General features: G+C 47.5%; 1 long non-coding RNA gene across 1 annotated transcript in view; it reads right to left on the bottom strand.

Moving 5' to 3' along the window:
• Window positions 1-541: 541 nt before the first annotated feature.
• Window positions 542-22,828, bottom strand: part of LOC112646790 (uncharacterized) — a 48,537-nt gene continuing 26,250 nt past the window's right edge. Inside the window, exons 2-4 of the long non-coding RNA XR_007410920.1 lie at window positions 6,424-6,560; window positions 5,726-5,951; window positions 542-5,449 (exon numbers count right to left, since the gene is read on the bottom strand). This is a non-coding gene — a long non-coding RNA (uncharacterized LOC112646790). The remainder of the gene's footprint in view (window positions 5,450-5,725; window positions 5,952-6,423; window positions 6,561-22,828) is intronic.

Here is a 22,828-nt window from a genome sequence, read left to right as displayed (position 1 = left end):
AATATTTTAGGCTGAAAAATTGGACAAATAGTCTGGTTGAATTCATTTTCTAAAAAAAAAATAAAAATAAAAAAATCTTGCCCCAAAGAAGTTTATTCATATACACAAAGTCTGAAAGTGCTTTTCCTTGCCGGGTTTTTGAAGCCTAAAATATTTTCAACTAAATGAGAAAATGTTTGCTGTTGAACAGCCCAGTAGAGCTGTCACAAACGTGATTTCTGAAAATAAACAAGATGGTAAGAAGGTTGGCTGGAGCAGAAATGTAAGTCAACATTAGTAGTTGGTGTCATTAAATTATCCTTAAGGGATAAGGTGCCAAGTGACACAACATTTTTCATGTTAATTCTAATCTGATCACCTCTCTGGGTCTGCACAAATCTGAACAGATCTCTCTCCAGAATCACTAACTGTATTTTCTTCAGTGTCCACATATCAAATAGCTCTCTCTGTTCTGCTAGCAGACCAAAGTATTTGGGATACACGAGTTCATATGTTCATATTTTCTCCGTATCAACTTACAAAGGTTCACTGGATACAAATGTGGCTCGATAAACAGAGTTTATTTTTTATGGTTGGTATTTTGCTCAAGAAAATTAGAACTAAGTTTCAGGAAGATTTATTTTCATTTTAACTATTGTTAGCTGGCCACTGTCACTTAATACTTAAATGACTTTCTTCCCAAAGGGCAAAATCTTTAAAGCAGAACAGAATTTATTTAAACAGCTGGATTTCTTGCACGATCATCGTATTAATACATAGACTTACAAGCAGTGGGTAACTTGCACAGTTTGTAAATATATACAGGTTAAAAAAAAAAAAAAACCAACCCGGCATGTCATTCAATTAAATTTTTAAAGAACAATACATGATTAACCACCAGTAACACGATGAAGGTGTCATACTACCCTAAATGAACATACTTCTATGCCTTAAACAGCGTTTCACACTAGGAGTCCAATGAATTCCCTTGCCATCTTTTTATTTTTCAAACACAAATGATAACATCATTTTTAGGAAAAGAAATAAGCTCTCCTGTTGATGCTGTTAAGTTACAATTTGTTTCAAGTAGGTGTCAATGTGCCCGCTATTTCTTTTCAAATTAAACAATGTGCAAATTATTACCTAAAACAAACTAAGGAATCAGGCTATCCCGTGAAGAACCAAAACACCGAAACCATCCAAAATTGTCTTCATTTTAATTTTCACATTACATATGTTGGAAAATGTGCTTGTCAGGTTTAGGGATTCTCTCTAGCAGGAGATGGTGACAGAAAAATGTTTGGTTGTTCTTGAACTAAAGTGGAAACTTTTCTCTGTGGAAGAAGAGTAGCCGGCCAGCCTGAGATGGAAGAGGAGGTTGAGAAGCTCTAAGAATCTGGTAGCACCATTTCAGCAGGTGCTGATAGCGGAAAACCCACAGTCCAGGGTGGATATTCCCGCACGTATTCCTCACATCAAATGGAAAGCCTTTTTTGAGAAGGTGAGACTCTGACCGTATCACCAACGGTACATGCCTGATTTTACTTGTCCATTTGCACGCATATAAAATTCCTCACAATGTTATGGCACGTACACTTCTTGTGAATATTACAGGAGTATCGTTAAGGGTATCATTTTTTTCCCCTAAAACATAAACAGGCGATAGATCTGATTTTGAGATAGCTGCTAAGCTTCTTCCATTTTTATCTTGAACGTTTCCAGGAAATAGTTCTCTGAACGTAGGCTGAGCACTGTCTTAGACCATTTCAGGAGGCCGAGGCTTTTGCTAATTAACATGTGGCTTAAATACCTCAAATACTCTTTGACTGCTTGGCACGTTGCAAGTGAGGCCTCAAAAACTTTTTATTTCTTACGTTCATCACTGGCTGGTCGGGCTCCGGGAGAAGGGAAGGGGGACCTGACCAGGGACCTGCCCTGATTTCGGGCTGAACCTCAGCTTTTTCCCCACCCCCACCCCTGCGGGCCACTCCAGAAGTAACATCGCCATCTGCTGGGCAGCAAGGGAAGCTGTGTAAGGCCGCCAAGCTTTCTGCTCCAGCAATCCCAACTAGAAAGCTTGCAAAATATGTCGAAGTCGCGCAGCGCCATAGCCCCACGGCCAGGAGGATGAGGACAGGATACTCTAGGCAGACGCACAGGACAGCGCCGCAGCCTTTCGGCACACCTCTGGTCTGCAGCAATTTCAAAAATTCTCTAGCCCATCGCCCTGCGCTGCAACCCCCAAATTGAGGAGGTGAAGGAAGATGAGAGCATTGCTATGTTTAATCTGAGAGTTTTAGATTAATTATGAATTTCTGGGGTGAAGGTTTACTTTTCCAGTGGTCAGCACCCACCTTTCCCTCCCCACACTTCCCCAAGTTGGGGACATAGGGGAGACATACATATGCATACTCGTGCCCCCCTTGTCATTGGGGTTCTTTAACCTGACAAGGCTCCATGAACACAAGAGCACAAAACTGGGATAATCCAAATATTATTCTGAATCCTTTTTTCAGGCACTTAAGCAAAACAACGACCATTTTTGAAGCTTATATAACTTTTCCTTTAAATATAATCACGTTCCGATTGTACATCTGTACGATGTTGATTTCTGGACTTTCTTATGGAAATAGCAGGCTTGCTTTTCTCCTTCTCCATGCCCCTAACTGATCAGTGGATTTGCCTTGAAATTTGAGCATTAATTGCTTTTAATTAAAGGCAGGGTATTCCTTTCACAAGAGAACTGCATTGCTTTACAATTGTCCACACGCATTAGAATAGTTTCATGGAAAGAAGTCAATTGTGGCCTAGAATATTAACATTTTTTTTACAGTCCTCCCAACATTAGACAAAGACGTTCAGAAGATTTTAAAAAATAAACAATTTATGTTAAATGAGAAATACAATTGAATTTATTATTGCACCCATTTTTAAAAAGAAACATTTTTACCAAACCTAATTTTTCTTTATTACACGTCATAAAATTTTTTAAAGTGTCCTAGGAGCCTAAAATCAGGCTTGCTATTGCATTACAGTCAGGAATTACTTCATTTCATATATATATTCATTTCATATATATATATGGGGGTATAACCAAGGTATTTACATTTTGTAACTTAATTTCTCACTCCATAGAGTTCGAAAGATCTGGACATTATAAAGGCAAACTCATTTTCTGCTGGAATGAAATGAGAAAATGAAAATTTAAAAATTCATTTTATGAGGTAAATTCAGTAGGGACTCACTGTTCGCCCTGAAATAAACCAGCCTGCTTCTGTTGGCTTTCACCATCTTTCGGAGCCTTAAAATGAGAACTGAAGTCCTCCGTTGGTAAGCACACTCCCCTCCCCTTCCCATCCGAGGTTCCTACAGACATGGTAGGGGCTCCCTTCCTGAAAGTCAGAGTGCTGCTATGGGCTGACGGAGGGGTTCGCAGGGAGCCACACAGAAAGTTAACTGGTTAGAGAAAGATTCGGGAGGCAGGCCAGACGGACAGACAGGGTCAGAGCGAAGCTGGAAGAAAGTTGGGGAGTACTCACAATTTCCAGTGCCTGCTGCTCTGTCTCCTGGTCCCAGTTCCAAAAGGAAATGTGGCTCTTTTGTGCAGGACCAGAAATGAACATCCAGGAAGTTGGCAAAATCACTAGCTAAACAATCAATAGAGGAAACACAACAAAATAAATTGCCAAATTTGGGGGGGTTTTTTTCTCTCCAATAGAGGAAAAGAAAATGAATAACCGGGAGGATGGTGGGAAAGAGCCTATTTTATTTTTCCCTGTGAGACCGGAGAGGGGCCCCGGGCGGGCCTAAGTGTGAACCTGGGTACCCGCTCTCCTGTACCCACATAATGTGGAGGACCATCGGCCGACTCAGTGTTCGGGCTCCCTGCAGACCCTGAGACTCTGTGCGAGTTGTCCGAGTCCCTGCTGCAGATCTGAAATGAGTTTTCCTATGAAAATACACTTAAAACTCAGCGACCCCCACCCCTCACGAATGCCTTCAGTGACAGGAAATGTTAACCATTTTAAGCACTTTTTATTTGCATTTGCTGGGAGGCTGAAGGAGCCAGGGAGAAATGTACTCTTAATGGTTGGTGGCGACAGAGCTGGAGGGGTGAGCCAAGACGTGTGTTTCTGGGTGCGGGGCAAGCATCCTGGGTCCTGAGGTGGCAGGGATGTCGCCTTGAATTCCCACAGAAGGAGAGGGCTTGCATGTTGCAGTGAGTCGTATTCCGAATTCTCCTGTGTTGTTGATAAATGAGAAGGCCGTACCCTTCCACCCTCCCGCCGTCTTGCAATGTTTGTGGGGCCGAGATGTGTTTGTGAGAGTGTTTTCTCCATGGGATCAAAAGGCGGGGGGGGGGGATTTTTTTTCCCCAAATCAACTAAACACCGCAGCTCAGAAACACAAGGAATGTGTACCACATTGTCCTTCAGAAATCCATCTTGAATTTTTTTAAAAGTCCTCGCTTTGATCAAAAGCCGACAGAGAATTACATTTTTCTCCATTCTGTTGCATTTAACATGGCCTCGCATGGGGTGAGTTTAAACAAACAGATGGCCCAAGCATGAATGCTCCTTTCAATGTGAGCAGCTTGGGGTGGGCTGGTCCAAGGGGGTGGGGAATGCAGTGGGGGATTAGTTACTGAGAAGGGGCAAAAGCTGCAGCATTTTGGGGGCAGTTGAGACCAGAAGGAACGCGTGATGAGAACCCCGTATGCTACCTCTGCTTGCTGGGCTTTTGCCCCTTGCAAGTGCACAGGATAATGGGAAATCCTTCTGTGGGAAGGCCAACAGCCTACTTCATTCAAGGGTGTCGAGTGGGGAAAACAAAACAAGACAAAAACCCCTCAAAGTGTATTTCAGGAGACCTCGAGTGCCCGGCGACAGCAGCGGCCCCTTTCCAGGAGAAATCCTGCACCAGAGCCATGCTCTGAGTACCTGGAAAAGCAACGGGAAACTGAGAAAGCCCGGCCCTAGGTTGAGGGGCTTCAAGGGGTGGGCGTGAGCGGGGCCCACTCCCTCCAAGCCCCGTCAGAACAGCTGCTGTGGTTGCTGTGGTCGTCCGTATGTGGACTCTGAGCCCCCAACACATGCCTGACAGGAACCAGGAGGATGCATACAGCTGGGGCACACGGTCGGGGGCACGTGGACACTCTGATGTCACTGCTGAGAGCCACGCAATCGCGTCTTCCCTCTGTCGAAGAACGGAGGTGCTGGCTGATGCTGGTGCTCCCCCTGGCCTCAGAGACCCTCCACACTGCTCCTCCACGAGTGCACAGAGACTGCAGAAGAGGGACCTGGTGTTACAAGGGAGTCGAGTCCCAGCCAATTGTGTGGATGAGGTCTGTTAGCTGCCATCGGGGCCGGGTGGGTGACAAAGAGCAGCTTTCCACTTTGTCTTGTCCTGCAGGCACCGTAAGCATAACCGCCCCTCTGCGCTCCTGCTCTTCTGGGCTCGAGGTGGGCGGCTGGAAAGACGGGAAGAAAGTTACAGGTCGTAGGGAGTAATTTATTAGCGATCATGCACGCCCTCCAGAGTGTTGTTAATTAAGGGCCATGAGTTTCCTGGAAGCTTGAACCAGAGAAGAGAAGCTGGAACTCCCAGTGCAGACACTGACAAGGCCGGCTACCATGAGCATGTGCGGGGGCCTGTGGCCCAAGGACCCCCCAGCCCAGGGGCCACCCCCCACCTCCACCAGCGCCTCTCCCGGCTGTGTCTCCTTCCCCCAGGCTGCCGAGCTGACCTGTGTCCCCGAGCTCGTGGGCTCAGATCCCAGCTCTCCCACCATGTTGGGGCTGACGGGGTGCCACGCCCAAAGCTGGCAGCGTCCTGACAAGCTGGCGAAGGCAAGAGAGCCTGCTGGGGGGTGGGGCGGGGGGAGGCGACAAAAATTGTTCCAGAAGAGGACAGAATCCAGACCCTGGGCCAGAACACTAGCAGCACCCACTTCCCCTTGTACTGGTCCTTCTCTGAAACACAGACAATAAATCAGGGGCGGGAGGCATGTGTGTGTAAAAACAGCGTGAAGACTGCACACACACACACACACACGCACACACGCACACCTTCCACTTGTCACTCATATACTTGAATCCCCGACCATTTCTTCTTACTAAAAGCCTTTTTTTCACATGATTTTATCCCCTACTCACAGAGCTTCCCTGCTTAATGCAAACGGAGGTATTTCCCACAACCCTGGTGCTGGAATGTTCTAAAATGCTAACATCGACACATTTCTGCTTCGTTTTATTACAGAAACATTATTTTATGGCACAGAGTGCGTTGTGTGTGTGAAGAGTAGGCAAAGGAGAGGTTCCCCTACTGAGGGGAGCTGCCCGCCATGCCGCTGCCTCATATAAATCCCGAAAAGTGACAGTCAAGCTGGCAGGAGAATTTGGGAAACTAACAGACAAAATATACAGTGCAGCCCGTGGGCCTCACCTTTACAAGGCAGAGAGAGCTTCTGGAATGGACGGGCCGGGACCTCCGGGGCCGCTCATTAGGCAGTTGATGAATTGGACAGGGGGCCCACTGCCCTCCTGGGGCAGCGAAATGCTGGAAAACCAAGTTTTATTAACCTAATAAAATGAAAAGGAAAAAAAAAAGTCAGGGAAATTTCAGCTGGAAGAATAAATGCAGGAAGCATAGTAAGTTAACCTACTTTTAATATATTTAGAATGATTCTGGCGGACAACAGCAGTTCCCATAAAGACCCTGCGTTCCTGATGCTGGGTTTCAGCTGACTGGCCGGCAGTGAGCCGCGGCAGTCCAGAGACACCCAGCAATGCCCGGTCTTCACATTCTTAGGAATGAATTCTAAATCGGCACTTTTTCATCTTCTTTGACACCAAAGCCAGGGAATACAAGAAGGAAAAATGGCAAAGGGACATCTTTGGGGCAAATACAGGGATTCTGGAGAATAAAGCAGACGCTGCCGGATCCTAGATGGGACAGGAATGTATCAGCATCCAGGAATCTGAGAATGCCCTGCACGCAGAGGAGAAATATAAGAATTAGAGCAAATAAGTCAAGTTCACACAGACGTGACAAGGTGTCCATTACCCCCAAACACCGTCAAGGACCCTCTGCTCTGGAACTGGGGACTGGGAGGGTCTAGTTTAGGAAGAGGCCAGCACCAGGCGGGGCCTCCTACCTTCCCAGAAGATGTGCTCGCGGTGGCGAGTGGCCAGGTCAGTCGGACCTGAGAACATGCTCTGTCCGGGCACTTGGCCTGGCCCCCTCACTCACTTCACTTGAAACTCCAGAAGGCAAGAGAGCTTTATTATCTCTGGAGCCCAGAGGCTCCTCTGTGCTCACGCAGGGTCGGCGCACGGGAAGGAGGACACGTGTCAGCAAGAACGTGCCAAGGAGAGAAAGCTGCCTCCCGCTGGATCCCCGATTAGGTGCACTTCGACTCAGAGCTGGTCTCGCGGCACTGTCCCCTGTGGGGCAACATGTGGACAGCAAATGTTCCATAAGCTAGTGCACCCCAAAATCACCATCCTAAATCCAAGGGGGAGGTATAGCCCAACTCAGTGGGCTGACGCACACTCCCCAAGATCATGCCTTCCTTTTTAAAGATTTTTTTTTTAATTTATTCACGACAGACACAGAGAGAGAGAGGCAGAGAGACAGGCAGAGGGAGAAGCGGGCTCCATGCAGGGAGCCCGACGTGGAACTCGATCCCGGGTCTCCAGGATCACACCCCAGCTGAAGGCGGCGCCAAACCACTAGGCCACCGGGCTGCCCCCTTTTTAAATATAAAATATGTGTACACACTAACATTATGTATACATGTGTACAGGAACACCCATGTTGTCCTCACTCCTTTTGGAGCCACATTCCAGCCCCTGGTGGCTCTCCCGTTCCTTGGGAATTTATGCAGCTCTGAAAGTTATAATAGCTCTGTTTCTTTAAAAGTGGCTTTAACATTTTTCGGCTATCGGGAATTTGGGGGACGATGCAACTCTCCTGTGTGATCCTGTGATGGTGCATATGTGACATGGTACATTTGACAGAGCCTCGAGAATGTCCACCACCAGCAGTGACCCTCGTGTAAAATACGGGCTCTCCACGATGATGATGCGTCCACCTTGCACCGAGTGTGCTGTGCCGATGCACGATGTTGGTAATCAGAAAAGAGGCAGGGGCGGGTAGACACAGGCACTTGGCTTGCCACTCGATTTTCCTGTAAATCTAAAACTGCTCAGAAACCTGCAGTCTACCAATAAAAGAACCTCACAGCTGAAGTGACAGAAGGAATTTCCCTTTGCCTGCTCTCTTCCCGTTTGGTATTTCCTGGGACAGGATTTTCAGAAAGTAGAAAAGTTCAGAACAAAACAATCCCACCAAGGCACAGCGATTTTGGCCACCCGTGCGTGGGCCCTTTCAGGAGGGGTCTGATCTCAGGGATGTTTCCCAGGTAGGTTTCAGCGGACAGAGGGGGCGGCCACGGCGACAGGAGCCAGGCTAACTTCATCGGCGTTGCCATTTATCTTTTATTTTTACAGTAACGTCCCATTGCGCTGAGTGTAGTGACAGGATCACTATAAATAAACCAAAATCCTGTTTTCTGTCTGCAGTTGGTTAGATCCAATTCACAGCTGAATGTCAGCCTGTCAGCTGGGATTACCAGAAGGCCTCTGCCCCTGCCCACAGAGGTGAGCGCACCCGCTGAGTCTGCCTGCATGTCCGAAAACCTGGCACAGGTGACAGAGTAGGAAACCACCCTGGGGTGAACCTCCTGCCTCAACGGGGCCTCCCTGCTAGGCTTGGCCAAAAAGACAGGCCCTATCCCTGGGAGACAGACACATAGGAAAACAAAGAGGGGCCAGCTGTCCACCTGGCGTGCTCACAGGGAGCTGGTATTGGCAGCCGTGACCCCCATAGTGAACGTGGATGCAGCATCCCCCCACCCCCACCCCACCAAGCCTTCTGGCCCCTGCAGCGATGGCTCCCCCTGCAGCGACGGGGACGCCACCAGGTGGCGATGGGACAAACTCAGCTTCCGGCCCTTTGGCTCCTCTGCAGGCTGAGCTTTTCCGGGGGGGGGGGGGGGGGGGGGTCTCAGGATCTCAGATACCATGCACGGATGGAGACACCACAAATATGTCCCTGCCACTGGTTTTGGATTTGCGTGTTCCACCGCACCACATGAACGCCAGCATGGGGAACACATCCCATATTTGATGCCCCAAGGAAAGGGGCTCAGAAGACCTAGCAATGAGAACCATAGCCTGTCTCCTGCCCCTGACAGCTGATTCCAAACATCTGGCCCCAGTCCCCCCCTTTTAAAATTATACCTACTCCCTGGGGCTGGGAGGGCAGACGGGTAGGATATCTAGCAGAAAAAACATGCTTTCCCCAGAAGAGCCTCATTAATATTCAATCTTCAGACAGGACAGAGAGGATGAAGCAATGCCCAGGCACCCAGTCCCTCCATCCCCATCCTTCTTCAGAGTGATTTTCTAGACTGAGCCACGGAGGTTTCTATGGTACTGAACAGTAAACTTCTAGTAAACAGCTAGTACGATCATAAACAAGCAGTAATTGTCAGAGTGTTATGGGGGCTCCTTATGTTTATGGGGCTTCCCAGGCCCTGGCCCCTCTCACAGATTAGAGGGCTGAGTCACAGTAGCTGCGCTGCTAGGACGTGGTTGACCTGGGATCTGAAGCTCACAGCCTGGCCTGTCTCCACTTGCCTCCTGTCAACCGGCCACATCAGGGCTGCCTCTTGCTGAGGAACCCCAGAGCAGAGGCAACAAGTTTCACTGTACTCTTGTCTTCACCAGAACTGGCTTAGGAACAGAAAGGCCAAGGGAATGAGCTGGAACCAGAGGGGAAGTATAAAGGTAGGCTCAGTGGGCCCCAAACCCTACGAGGCTGCTCTCCCATACAGCCACTGGGTGTAGGGACCTGCCAGCCCAGGGGACCACCAGCCTTGGGAGCTGTCTCCTGAAGCCACCTTCGCCCACGAAGCCTCAATGAGAAGGTGAACAGGAAATGCCCCAGTACCATACTGATAAGTCATGCCAACAGGCAGGGTAAGATAACAGGCAGGGTAAGCATGCAGCCCTTGGGGTCAAAGGGCTTGGGCTCTTCAAAGTGCTTGGGGCACACTGCTTGACCTGGAGGGGCTTCAGCTTTTTTATCTGCAAAAAGGGATCATAACTAACAGCTGGGCTCCAGGCTTGTGTGACACCAGGAAGAGAGGAGCCACTCGGCCAAAGCCATGCCTCAGCAACAAGCACACCTCCTGGCCTGGTGTCTCTTAATACCTCCCTCTAGCCTGGTCCCTCTGGGACCCCAAAAGGCTTTCATCCTGACAGCACAGTACATGGTCTCTTCAATGGGAAAATGGGTATAAGGAAATGCTTACACTATAAAATGTGTGCAAAATTATGTAAAATAGCCAGATGCTTACCCAAAGCCAAGAAAGAAATACACCAGAATGTCTAACCCTGCCTGGTGGATGATGTTGATAAGATTACTGGTAACTCCTTTCCCTTCTACAATGTTCAGTGTCCTTACTACTTTGGTGATAAAAAAGGCAAAATTGCAAAGGACAAAGAAATATAAATCAGAGGTGAACAGATGTTGTTTGCGTCTGATCCACACTCATCTCCCAAGTCCTTGGTGATGCTGAGGCTCCACGGTCATGCAGTGCAGACCCTCAGAACCCCCGGCCCCTCTAGAAGGGCCCCCTCCCATCCCTGAAGGTCCCTCCTCTACCGTGGCCAGGACACGGGGCCCTGCAAGACCTGCTGGGGAATGCTCCTTGGACTTACACAAGCTGTAACACCTGCTGGACCATCTGCTGAAGCCCCATCTACCCTGCCCAGCCACTGGAACATCCATGTTTTTCCATACCTTCTCTTTCTCTTTCACAATTATCAACAGCGATACAATGAGTATGCTTGCACACAAAGTAGCCTCACTTTGCAGATGAGCACACAGGGAAGGATAAAACCTGAACTACATGCCACACCCCAACTCAAGCTGAAGCCAGAGCCTGGTGGGCCTGGGGGTCTCTGCTGTTTTGCTTTGTTTCATGTGTCTTGGGTGAGGATGAAAAGCTGTGGCACCGGCAGGCAGTGCAGCAGACCCGGCCTCCTCACATTGGGTCCCTCTCCCTCAGCCGCCAGGGCCCCCCGGCAGAGCCGCAAGACTAGAAATAGCTACCACCACAAACAAACAAAAAAGCGAAACAAACAGCATTCCAGCACTGAGAGGGAATTCACAGATGGAAAACCCCAGCCCAGAAAGCCATGATGTGGCATAAAGGGGGTCGTGTGGAGGCTGCAGAACGCACTGGAAGACTTGAGTTGTGTGGGGAGCCAGGCCTGCGCTCTGTCCACTGGTGTGGTCAGAGAAGGCCCAGGATGGGGCTAGCCCCCCAAGGCTGTGAGCAGACAGGAGGAGAGTCCAGGGCTTCGGCCATCAGAACAGAGGCGCCAGAGAGGCATAGAATCTAATTTTGTTCTTGCCCAGTGAACCATTCCCCTCTAGATTATCAGCCAAATAATTTTGATCAACAATAAAAGCGCTTTTCCCGACCATACCTCTGGTTATTCTTCTTTCATTTTATCAGAATATGTCTCTGCCTCTCCCCCAACTTGAAATATTTTTGTTTGCTTCCTCACTCTCCTTGTTGTCCGAGAATTCCCACACACTCTCCCCGACCATCCCAACGCACCTGTGGGCTGAGTACTTCCTCATCACTCTGCCGACCAACTCGCTGTCTAGTGGCAACCTGTGCGCCAAACAGATCCTACCTGCAGGGCCATGCCCTGATCCATCCCACAGCTGCCTCTGGCTAGGCCCTCCATGTCCTGTACTAAGTGGCCTACTCTAGGGACCGTACATCCTGGTGCTTTCCATTTGTGGGAATTAGAGAGCTCCAAGGTGGACTGCAGGGTCAGATTTTATGTGAACTTCAAATTTCCAAATCACTTGCTAGTTATTTTCCCCTCACCAACTTACAGCAATTTTCACAACCACAGCCATGTACAAGTGGCCATGTCTGTCCCCCCCAACCTTAGCCCAAGGGGCTGCCCATTTTTATATTTTTATCCATCTAAACCAACTCCGTATCTTTGTTGCACCTGAGCCCAAAGGAAGCACGTGCTGACTCTGATTAACTCTGGCTCCAGTGCCCTTCCCAGTGAAGTGTGGAGGGTACCAGAGGCCAAATGGGGCTCCTGGGAAAGGAATTTTATCAATCGGTCCCATGTTTATCTGTTCTCCCCATATCTCAGGCCACAGAGGATGGAAGTGGCTGTAGCACTCTTCAGCGTATGCCTTGATCCAGCCCTGTCATCTGCCTCCGGATCCCTGAGCCAATCCATGAGCTGACTCCTGACACACCTGCCCATTTGTGGCCCACTAAGAAGGCAGCTGCAGGCCACAGGAATATACTTATAACACCATATGCTACACACCGGTCAGCAAAAGCAGGCCCAGAGAACTCTGCCTGGTAACAGAAATAGATACTAGTAAACTCATCCCACAGAAGTTCCAGCTGTAATGCACATTAGGAAACCGAGAAGAGATGGGGGTATTACAAAGCCTAAAACAGGGATCCCTGGGTGGCGCAGCGGTTTGGCGCCTGCCTTTGGCCCAGGGCGCGATCCTGGAGACCCGGGATCGAATCCCACGTCGGGCTCCCGGTGCATGGAGCCTGCTTCTCCCTCTGCCTGTGTCTCTGCCTCTCTCTCTCTCTCTCTGTGTGTGACTATCATAAATAAATAAAAAATTAAAAAAAAAAAAAAGCCTAAAACAGTCAGAGCTGACCTGGCCTGAGAGATCCAGACAGCTTCCCAGCCGAGGAAGCCACACGGGAAGTGCAAAGTGACACTGAAGGAGTATGTCGAAGGACATGGTGACTATTCAAACCATCGGAGCGTGGTGAGCAGAGCCCCACATGAGTTCAGGGGGTCGGAGGAAGGGGGCATGGCAGGTCTGAGGACACAACAGAGCAAGCAAAGCAAGTTGGAACAGGTACGGCTGCAGATGTGGCTAGAAAAGAACTAGGGCAGAGAGCTCGGGGACACTTGTCTCCCCCGACCCCCCGCATATGAGCCATTTTGCACACTATCGCGTTCAAGCCCCAAGCCCAAAACCACCAGAAACATGGCTTCAGACAACCAAGTTAGATTTATTAGCTCACTGAGCAGGGACAGCACAGCATGAGTAACCAAGAGCAGGTCAAATTAGAGGCAGGGAAGGCCACTTGTAGGGTTGCATGTGGCAAGTTAGTAGCAGGATGGCCTGTGAAGGGAAGGGTCAGGGTTTGTAAGCTACGCAGGTGGCTAAAAGAGCCAGGGGTGGTAGGGTGGGCGGGCGGGGGGGAGGGTATGGCACAGGATCAGATTTGCATTTGGTGGAAGAAGGCCAGGTTATAAATACATTTTTAATTGATGTGTAGATATTCAATTTCCATTTAGCTGTGAAACAAACCTTCCCAAACTTTAATGATTTAAATCGATGATAATCGTTTTGCGCATGAATCTGCAATTTGAGTGACTCACCTCCACAGCATCAGGTGTGGGGCCTGGAAGGCTAGGGGCCCGGGGCTGCTGGTCAGGACATCCACACAGGGCCTCTCCATATGCCAGAGGCCTCCTGACCACACCGCAGCAGATCTAGGCACACATGTCCCAGGAAATAGAACCCAGCAGAAGCAGTGCCACCTCATCTAGTTGACAATCTAAAGATGCGAAACATCATTTTTGCTACAATTCTTTTCACTGAGCCTCTCACAAGGACCAGGCCATGTTCAAAGGGAGGAAAATGAGATCCCATCTTTTGTTTTGAAGCCACAAGTAGAAAAGTAGGAAGAAAGGATACAGAATACCGTGATTTGCCTTTTGAAAAGATGACTGGGTTGCCATGTGGAGCCTGGGCAGGAGAGAGGGGCGCATGCAGGGAGGCCACCAAAGTAGCTGGGATCGCAGCCTAAGGTGCAGATGAGGGTGCTCTGGCCTAGGGCTGGAACCTGAGACACACAATGATGAGACTTTCCAGAGCCAAAAGTGAAGAATAATCCCTAGGTTTCTGATGGACTTTACAATCACTTTGCCCTCACCTCCTTTTCCTCCTCTTGGCCCTTTGCATGTTCCATCTTCTCATCCAAGTACCCACTCAGTGTTGCCTCTAGAAGACTTCCCTGGTGCCTTGGCCAGCACAGTCACACCCACTGATCCCACCCATCAGTGATCCTCACCCGGCTCTCATTCTCTTTATGGCACGAACACTTAACCTGAAATTATGTGGTATGTTTGTTTCTTTACCTACTTAATGTCCGTCTCTTCTGCTGCAGCATGAACTCCATAGGACAACAGGGACCTTGTCCATTGCTCATCATATCTCCAGTGTCTTATACCAAGTGCTCAATAAACATTTTCAAAGTCAATGAATGATGGCAGCAGTGATGTTGGGAGTCCCGTCTTCCGAGACAGATAACCCTCCGAGAAGACCACTTTAAGGGAAGAAATGGTGACCTTTTTGGGAACATGTTGAGATTTGAGCTGACTTTGCAGTGCCCATAGGAGTTCAGAATACAGACTGAAGCTCAGAGGAGAGATCCAGGATGCATATGATAAGGAAATAAGGAAAATAAGAGTGTGGGTATAAGGGTTTGCTTGGGGAAAAAGTGCTAAGTATGAAATAAAGCAGGCCTACAAACAATTTTTGAGGAATCCAAACGTCTCTTGGTCAAATAGAGAAGAAATGAGCAAGCAAGGGGAACAGAGCAGATGCAATCAGAGAGCAAGAGTAAGATCAGGGGGTGCATGTCACAAGAGCCAAGAGAGGCAGTGTTCAGGAAGGATGGGGTGGCCACATGCCAAAGGCTGCCTGTGGTCTGAAGGCAGGTGTGAAAATTGTCTCTTTGGATAGCGATGTCTAGGTTGCTGGTGACTTTGGCAAAGTCGCCTGAGTGGGACAGTAGAAGTGGAAGCCAGATTACAATCTGCTAAGGAGCTGAGAGAAGGTTAGTGGATGGAAACAGCAGGTATAGACAACACTCCTGAGAGACATAGCATGAAAGGAGAAAAGAGGAATGATGGTAGTTAAAGGATGGTGTGGGATTAATATGTTTGTTTTTTCTTAATGTGAGAATGGGTCATGCTTATACACCTTTAAAAAAAATAGCCGTTACCTGGAATTTATAATATAGATCTTTATGTGACCACAGTCCACCTTCAAATAATGTTATGTAGATTCTTAGGTAGCTTAAGATTCTTACAAGATGGGACGCCTGCATGGCTCAGCAGTTGAGTGTCCCTGTTGGGTTTTAGAAACGTGAAGACTCCATGAAACTGTGTTTCCACAATTCACTTTGTTTTTTGTTTTTTTGTTTTGTTTTGTTTTGTTTTGTTTTTTTATGATAGTCACACAGAGAGAGAGAGAGGCAGAGACACAGGCAGAGGGAGAAGCAGGCTCCATCCACCGGGAGCCCGACGTGGGATTCGATCCTGGGTCTCCAGGGTCGTGCCCTGGGCCAAAGGCAGGCGCCAAACCGCTGCACCACCCAGGGATCCCACCACAATTCACTTTGAAGTAGAAAACACCCATCCCATCCAATTACCAACGTGATTTTTTTTTTTCCTGTGTCAAAACAGAGAGGAATTTGTCTAGGTTATACTCCAGGTGAGTGGAAGCTGGAAAATCCAGGCAGCTGACAATTCTGTCCAGAACTGCTTCTGACTGGCCCTGATTCTGAGCTTTGCTAGAATGTTCCAAAGGTCATTTCATCATTGTCAGATGCATTCTGGGGCTTACTCAGCCTTCTTCCTTCAAGTATTTAGGTGCCGTGATATCCAGGAGAAATTCAATGCCAGAGTTCAATCCATCTCACTTAAATTGTTAAAACATCTGTTTTGGACTGTAGTGAGAGTTCTTCAAGCCATCCCCTTTGACCGAGGCCGTATTCCATATCACCAACTGCCCTGTCCAGAATACGAAGGCCAGCCAAAAGATCATCTCAAAACTCTCCTGTTGATCTTGACTAGACAATTTCCCAGGTCTACTGCCCTGCTAGGGCAAGGAAACAGGAGTTACCACAGCTCCCTAAATGTCACATTCAGTTGATCAGAGCATAAGTCAGTCACAGGATGTGTTACCATGTGCAACCGTGTTCTCAACATGCAGTCCTCCTAGCCATGACCTACTAGGCTAACCCTCTGAAAGCCTGGGATTCAGGCAGGGTGATGATCTGCAAGTGGGATGCAGTGAAGCAAGGAGCCTTTCACCACTGCTGTGCACGCACCCACCTGATCCTCCAGCAGGTTCCGGGATCAAGCTGGAGCGCTGTAAGAATGAACAGCCAGTGTGCGTGTGGGAACCAGGAAGCACCAGGTGCTGCTGCTAAATAACTGGGTGGATGGCTCGTTAAGGCAAAAGACTGCATTTGAGCAATCTGTGAAACTGACTTTCCTGGTCTGGACGCTGATGTCTAACCCTTACGACTCTCTGAAGTGAGGGTATATCCATTTCCATTTTGCAGAGGAAGAAACAGAGACTCAGTTATGGGACTCGTTCCAAGTTTCACAGCTACTGGCAAGTGACTGCTGGGATTCAAATCCAAATAGCTTCAGGATCATGACTTCTCCCACCCAAAATGCTGATAAATAATAAATTACAAGCTCCCCACAGGACCAGTGTGGATTCTAAAAACGTGAGATTTAAGGGGGAAATGGACTTAAGATGTTTCTGACTTTCACAAAACTAATTCAACTCTCACAATGGTAATCCTTTTTCCCAAACTTCTCAGCAAAACTTTTTAATCAAGCCCTCGGTAATTAGGGATAGATTACAGATTAGGTGTGAATTGGTATTACACATCTGTGTGGCAATTTAGCAATGTGCATCACAAATTTCAAAAAGATCCATACTAGTTGGTTGAGGGGACCTTATAATTAATTCCCCAGGGGGATCCCTGGGTGGCTCAGCGGTTTGGCTCCTGCCTTTGGCCCGGGGTGTGATCCTGGAGTCCCAGGATCGAGTCCCATGTCGGGCTCCCTGCATGGAGCCTGCTTCTCCCTCTGCCTGTGTCTCCGCCTCTCTCTCTCTCTCTCTCTCTCTCTCTCTCTCTCTCTGTCTATCATGAATAAATAAATAAAATCTTAAAAAATAATAATTCCCCAAATCAGGACACTTGAGAGCAAAGGGACTGTATGGGCAAACCTACCTGAGCCAAGCAGATCAGGGACAAGGAACCACCCTGTAGAAATTCATTTGTTCAACCATCATTAACTAATTCATAATTATCAATTGTGTACCTGCTATATGCCAAATAGTCACAGCATGTATACTGAAGGACCATCAGAGCAGTGTCGATTTTAAGAGCAATAATGAGAAAACCACCTAAATGCCCATCACTAGTGATATAGTTAACATTCTGGAAGATCCAGATGATAGAAGACTCTGCAGATATTAAAATTCAAGTTTTCTCATAATGAATCAATAGGAAACATAAAATATTAAATAAATGTATGAAACAACTTATATTTAGCATGATCCTAATTTTATAAGGATATATAAATATTGTGTGTTTGTGCACAAATAGACAAAAATTACAGGCAGTGTATCAAAAGGGTGATGGTAAGTTTCTCAGGATAATAACATTGAGTGATTTCTATTTTATTCTGTGTGGTTTTATTCTTTCTGTATTTTTTAGTCTTCCACTGTGTTTTAGCTGGAGGACCAGGACACAAAGTACCACTGGCTGGGTGGAGAGAGATGCATTTTGCGGTGCACGGGGCAAATGCTTCCACCTCAATCAGGCTTGCATCTGTAGTTTGTGTGTGGCCTTGGACAGGCGATGCCGCGCCTCTGAGCCTCTGTTCCTAACCAACAGACTGGGAACAATGACCGTGCCTTCTCATCGATCTGCTGAGCAGCACCTGTCACCACTCCTCCCCAGCCTGTCCTTGTCCCAGTGTCGCCATCTTGGTCACTGGCTCTCGGATCCAGGCTTTCCATCTCACAGAAGAAACTAAAGCAGAGGGAGCTGATGTCTGCAGTTCCTGCCACATGACAACTGCACGGATGTTCCACTTACTCCAAAAGTGGCATCTTCCTGCCAGCAACAGTGAGCCCTCAGAGCCCCAGGCCTAGACTCTGCTGGGAACTGCCTCTCTTCAGCATCAGTCACATGTCAGAGATCTTTGTTGAGTGGACTTCTGGTTGAAATCCAGTTGTGCAGCCCACTACTTTACTTCTATGATCCAGGGAGGCATAATTTACTTTATTTTTCTCTGCCTTGGTTTCCTTAGATGTAAAGCGAAAATAAAATATGAACCTTCCTTCTGGAGCAGTTGTGTGGATTAAAAAAAATAGTACATGAGAACACTCAGAACCATATCTGGTGTGTGGCACATGTATGACCCGTGTTCACTACCTGTGGCTGGTGCTCCCTCTGTTCATTTGGGGTGCTCGTAAGTCTAAGGAACCCAACTATCATCAGGATGCCCACAGCAAGCAAGTCTAAAACCATGCATTTGTGAATGGAAAAATGCTCCTTTGCAGTTCCCACTCTGATTAGAATTATTTCTTTTTAAAAATTTTTAATGTGCTAAAGCACACATAACATAAAATTTAGCATTAGTGTTATTTAACACATCCACTACATTGTGCAACCATCACCACTACTAAGTTCCAGAACATTTCGTCCCACAAAAGGAGATCTTGTACCCATCAGCAATCACTCCTATTCCCCTCCTCCTGCCCCTGGCAACCACTGATCTGCTTTCTGTCTCTGGACTTACCTATTCTGGACCTCTCCTATACATGGAATTCTACAATATGTGGCCACTCTGGCTGGCTTTCTTTACTTAGCAAAATGCTTTCAAGGCTCATTTACATCATAGCATTTGGCAGCATTCCATTTCTTTTCCTGGCAAAGTAATATTTCATCATACGGATAGATCACATTTTTATATCCACTCACCTATTGATTAACATTTAGATTGTTTCCACCTCTTGCCTATGAGGACTAATACTGCTGTGGACATCATTGTACTCGTTTTTGCTTGAATTCCTGTTTTTGTTTCTCTTGGGTAGATACCCAGGTGGAGAATGATGGGTTGGGGAGTAACTCTGTCTCTAACTTGCTGAGGAGCTTGCAGACTGCACCGTTTTACACCCTCACCAGCAATAGATGAGGGTTCTGATTTCTGCACATCAGGACTGTTTCCAGACAAGACCCTTTGTAGGGCAGGCCCTTGTCAAAAGCAGCGTCCAGCCAGTCTCCCTTCCAAAACCTCTGCTCCCCCACAGAAGACTCTGCCTTAATGGACTGTGGCATGGCACCATTTAGAAGAGCCGTGGAAAGGTTCACATGGTCACAGTGTGAAGATATTTCTGCCTGCCTGGCAACACACCTGTGAGGAGAACAGCGAATCCCACCAGCCCCCAGGATGACCAAGTCTCCACACCTCAGCCTCGGGAGCAGCAAACACACAAAGGGCACTGGACACTCCCTGCGAACACATGTGGCTCTGATCAGACATGCTGTGTGCAGTGTCCTGTCCATCTACAACTTCTTATTATTGGGATCCCTGGGTGGCGCAGCGGTTTAGTGCCTGCCTTTGGCCCAGGGCGCGATCCTGGAGACCCGGGATGGAGTCCCGTGTCGGGCTTCCGGTGCATGGAGCCTGCTTCTCCCTCTGCCTGTGTCTCTGCCTCTCTCTCTCTCTCTCTCTCTCTCTCTGTGTGTGTGTGTGTGTGTGACTATCATGAATAAATAAATTAAAAATCTTAAAAAAAACCCAACAACTTCTTATTACTGACAAAGCATCCTACCCTCTGAGCTTGCTATGCCTGAATGGAAACAGTAGGTTCGATGGAACTCAGTTTGGGCTCTGTCACAAACTCAGTAGCTCTGTTCTGTGGCAAAATGTGTGAGATGTGTGAAAACAGCAACTCCCTCAGGCCCTGGATCCCCCCCCCCATCTCAGAAGTGGGTTTTACCAAACTCACAGAAACAGAGAATGGAAAGGTGGCTTGCCAGGAGCTGGGGTGGGGGCTTGAGGGGGTATGCTGGACAAAGGGAAGGGACTTCCTGTTATAAGAGGAGCAAGTTCTGGGGGTTTAGGAAACAGCATGGGGTCTACAGCTAATGATACCACATTGTATAATTGAAAGTCCCCAATGCCGTAGATCTTAAATGTTCTCACCACACACACGTAACTATGTGAGGTGACGGGTGTTAACTAACCTTATTGCGGTGATCACATCACAATACATACACACATACCACATTATCACACTGTAAACTTAAACTCACACAGTGTTGTATGTCAATTATATCTCAATAAAACTGTAAAAAAAATAAAAGTGGGTTTTACAATTCAAAGGAAATCCAGGTTAGCGGTGGAAGTAGATTTCTCCATAACAGGCCAGAAGAGGGCTGCATGGCACACCAAGCTCGAGGTGGGAGTCTGTTAGAAATGCAACCTCTTATGTCTTGCGGGATCAGAATCTGCATCTAAACTTGGCACCCAGGCAGGCCCTGTGCATGACAGTTGGAGAAACACTGTTGAGGAGTATGTGTAGGCTCTGGAGTGATGCTGAACTTGAACCCAGACCCCCTGACCACTTGCTGAGTGAGTACGAGCAGGTTCCTCAATCTCACCAAACTTTCCTTTTCATCCATCTGGTAAAAGGCATCCAGGAGCATTCAATTACTTTGATAACTTTCTGCTTCAGATTAATCTCACGGCATGTGTTTTAGTTCTTATTGCTGCAGAACCAATTACCTCCAAGTTTGCAGCTTACATTGATAAATGGTCCTATATCCCACAGCATTTTCAAATACACCCTGGAGGGCCATAAATTTTTAAATCCTACTCATAATTATCTGAGCCCATCTGACTGTATTTTGCACATAAATAAAATGTTTCACTATGCGTTAAACTTCTCAGGAATGTGACTACTGTGTACATGACAGGGGTGGTATTCTACTTATTGAAAACTTTCTCAGGGCTGATCACCAAGTCAGAAAAACATATCACCAATGGCAAAGTCACCAACACACCTCCAATCCGCATTTGTAGATATTGCTTCCCCAGTGCCATAATGTATAGAGTAAATTTTCATCTCAAACTTAGAGCTGCAATTTTATGAAGCCCATTCAATTTAAGAAAAATGCCTGCCATAGTTCTCATCCAAATTAGTTCTACTTTCTAACTGAAAAAAAAAATGTCTTCCTTATGTCCATTCAAATGTGTTAGTAGATGCCTCCAAACACAATTTTATATTGGAATTTTAATTCTAAGGTGGAAAGAAGACAGGTGATGAGTTAAATAGGAATGAAGAAGGATGGATGGATGGATGGATTGGAGGATGACAGGATGAATGGATGGTTGGATGATGGACTAATGGATCAATGGATAGATGGATAATGGCTGGATGGCTAGATGGATAGGTAGATGATGGATAGATGAATGAATGAATGATGGATGGATGGACAGATGGATAGATGATGGATGGATGGATGGATGGATGGATGGATGGATGGATGGATTGGAAGGTGACGGGATGGATGGATGGATGGTTGGATGATGGATGGATGAATGGATGATGGGTGGATCACTGGATGAATAGATGGATAGATGGACAGATGATAGACTGATGGATGAATAGATAGACAAAGAATATACCTTTACCTTAATCTTGTCATTTGGATAAAAAAGGCTTAGATAAAACATCTTAGGGAAGCTCTCTTTGCTTTTCTCCCCTGAGGACCACCCTTGAAGACCATGTACTCTCAAAGGCCCCTTTTGTCTTAAACCATGAGGTAATTTATCATAATATTATTCTATGCTTTTCTTCAATAAAATAGAAGAGCGCTATGAAGGAGGAGGTGAAAAAAAAGAGGAAGGCAGGCCAGCTCAATTCTATGGAAGTTGATTTCTTAAACTGTCCATATTCAAGTAACATCTAGAAACCTTGTGTACCCCTGAGGGAGCTAGAGCTTTCGTATAACATCCTATTATGTGTTTGTAACATCCTGTCCTATGGTATCCCTCATGCTCCACAGGACATACTGGACAAGCCACTGATCCAGTTCAGCCCCATTTGCTATTCTCCAGGACACAGAACCCTCAGACTCCATCTTTCCCTGTGCACACACAGCAATCACCTGAGAGGCAGATGCAGGGCATAGCCTTCTCCCAAGAAGTGCTCAGGCACTGAACTCCTCCTCGGGCCTCCCCACTGAAGAGGGGCTGGGGCCAGGGCAAGGCAGCCAGGGCCAAGGAAGGAAGAGCAGAAGGCTGGTACAGTTGAGGGAAGGATTTGGACAATGATCTCCACCCTCCCAGGTCCATGGCTCTGGAACCCAGGCCTCGTCTTGAGGCCTCTATCTCCAAATATGCAGCCAGTCCCAAATCCTGCTGGCTACAGCGTGGCCTGTCCTGGGATTATCACACCCTCCAGGGTCAGCCGGTCTCCCTGCCAGACTCAGGAGAAGAAAAGACCAGGATCTGTGGGCTCTTGCTACAGAGGATACATAGTGATGCTCCACCATGAGGCCAGGGCACAGGTTTTATTGTGCTCTGGGGCTGCCAGGCTGTCTAAGGTTATGGGTTATGGCCAAGGCTCCCTGCCTTTCACCAGGACCCCCTCGGAAACTAAACAGATGCCTGTGGAGGCTGTTTATGCTGCATGAGAAATAACAATTAGGCAACCGGGAGGAAGAATGGGTGCTTGGAGAAAGTCTGACTGCAAAAGGCCAGAACCAAACAGAGCTCACTAGTAAACTTCACCAGGGAAGGGGGTGGGGAGCAAAGAAAGAATCAGTCAGATCGGTTTTTACGTTGCAAGAGCATTTGCTGAGGGA

This window comes from Canis lupus, chromosome 5 (genome assembly GCF_003254725.2).
Source record: "Canis lupus dingo isolate Sandy chromosome 5, ASM325472v2, whole genome shotgun sequence".
Lineage (NCBI taxonomy): Eukaryota > Metazoa > Chordata > Mammalia > Carnivora > Canidae > Canis > Canis lupus.
This window is presented reverse-complemented; position numbering and strand designations above follow the sequence as displayed.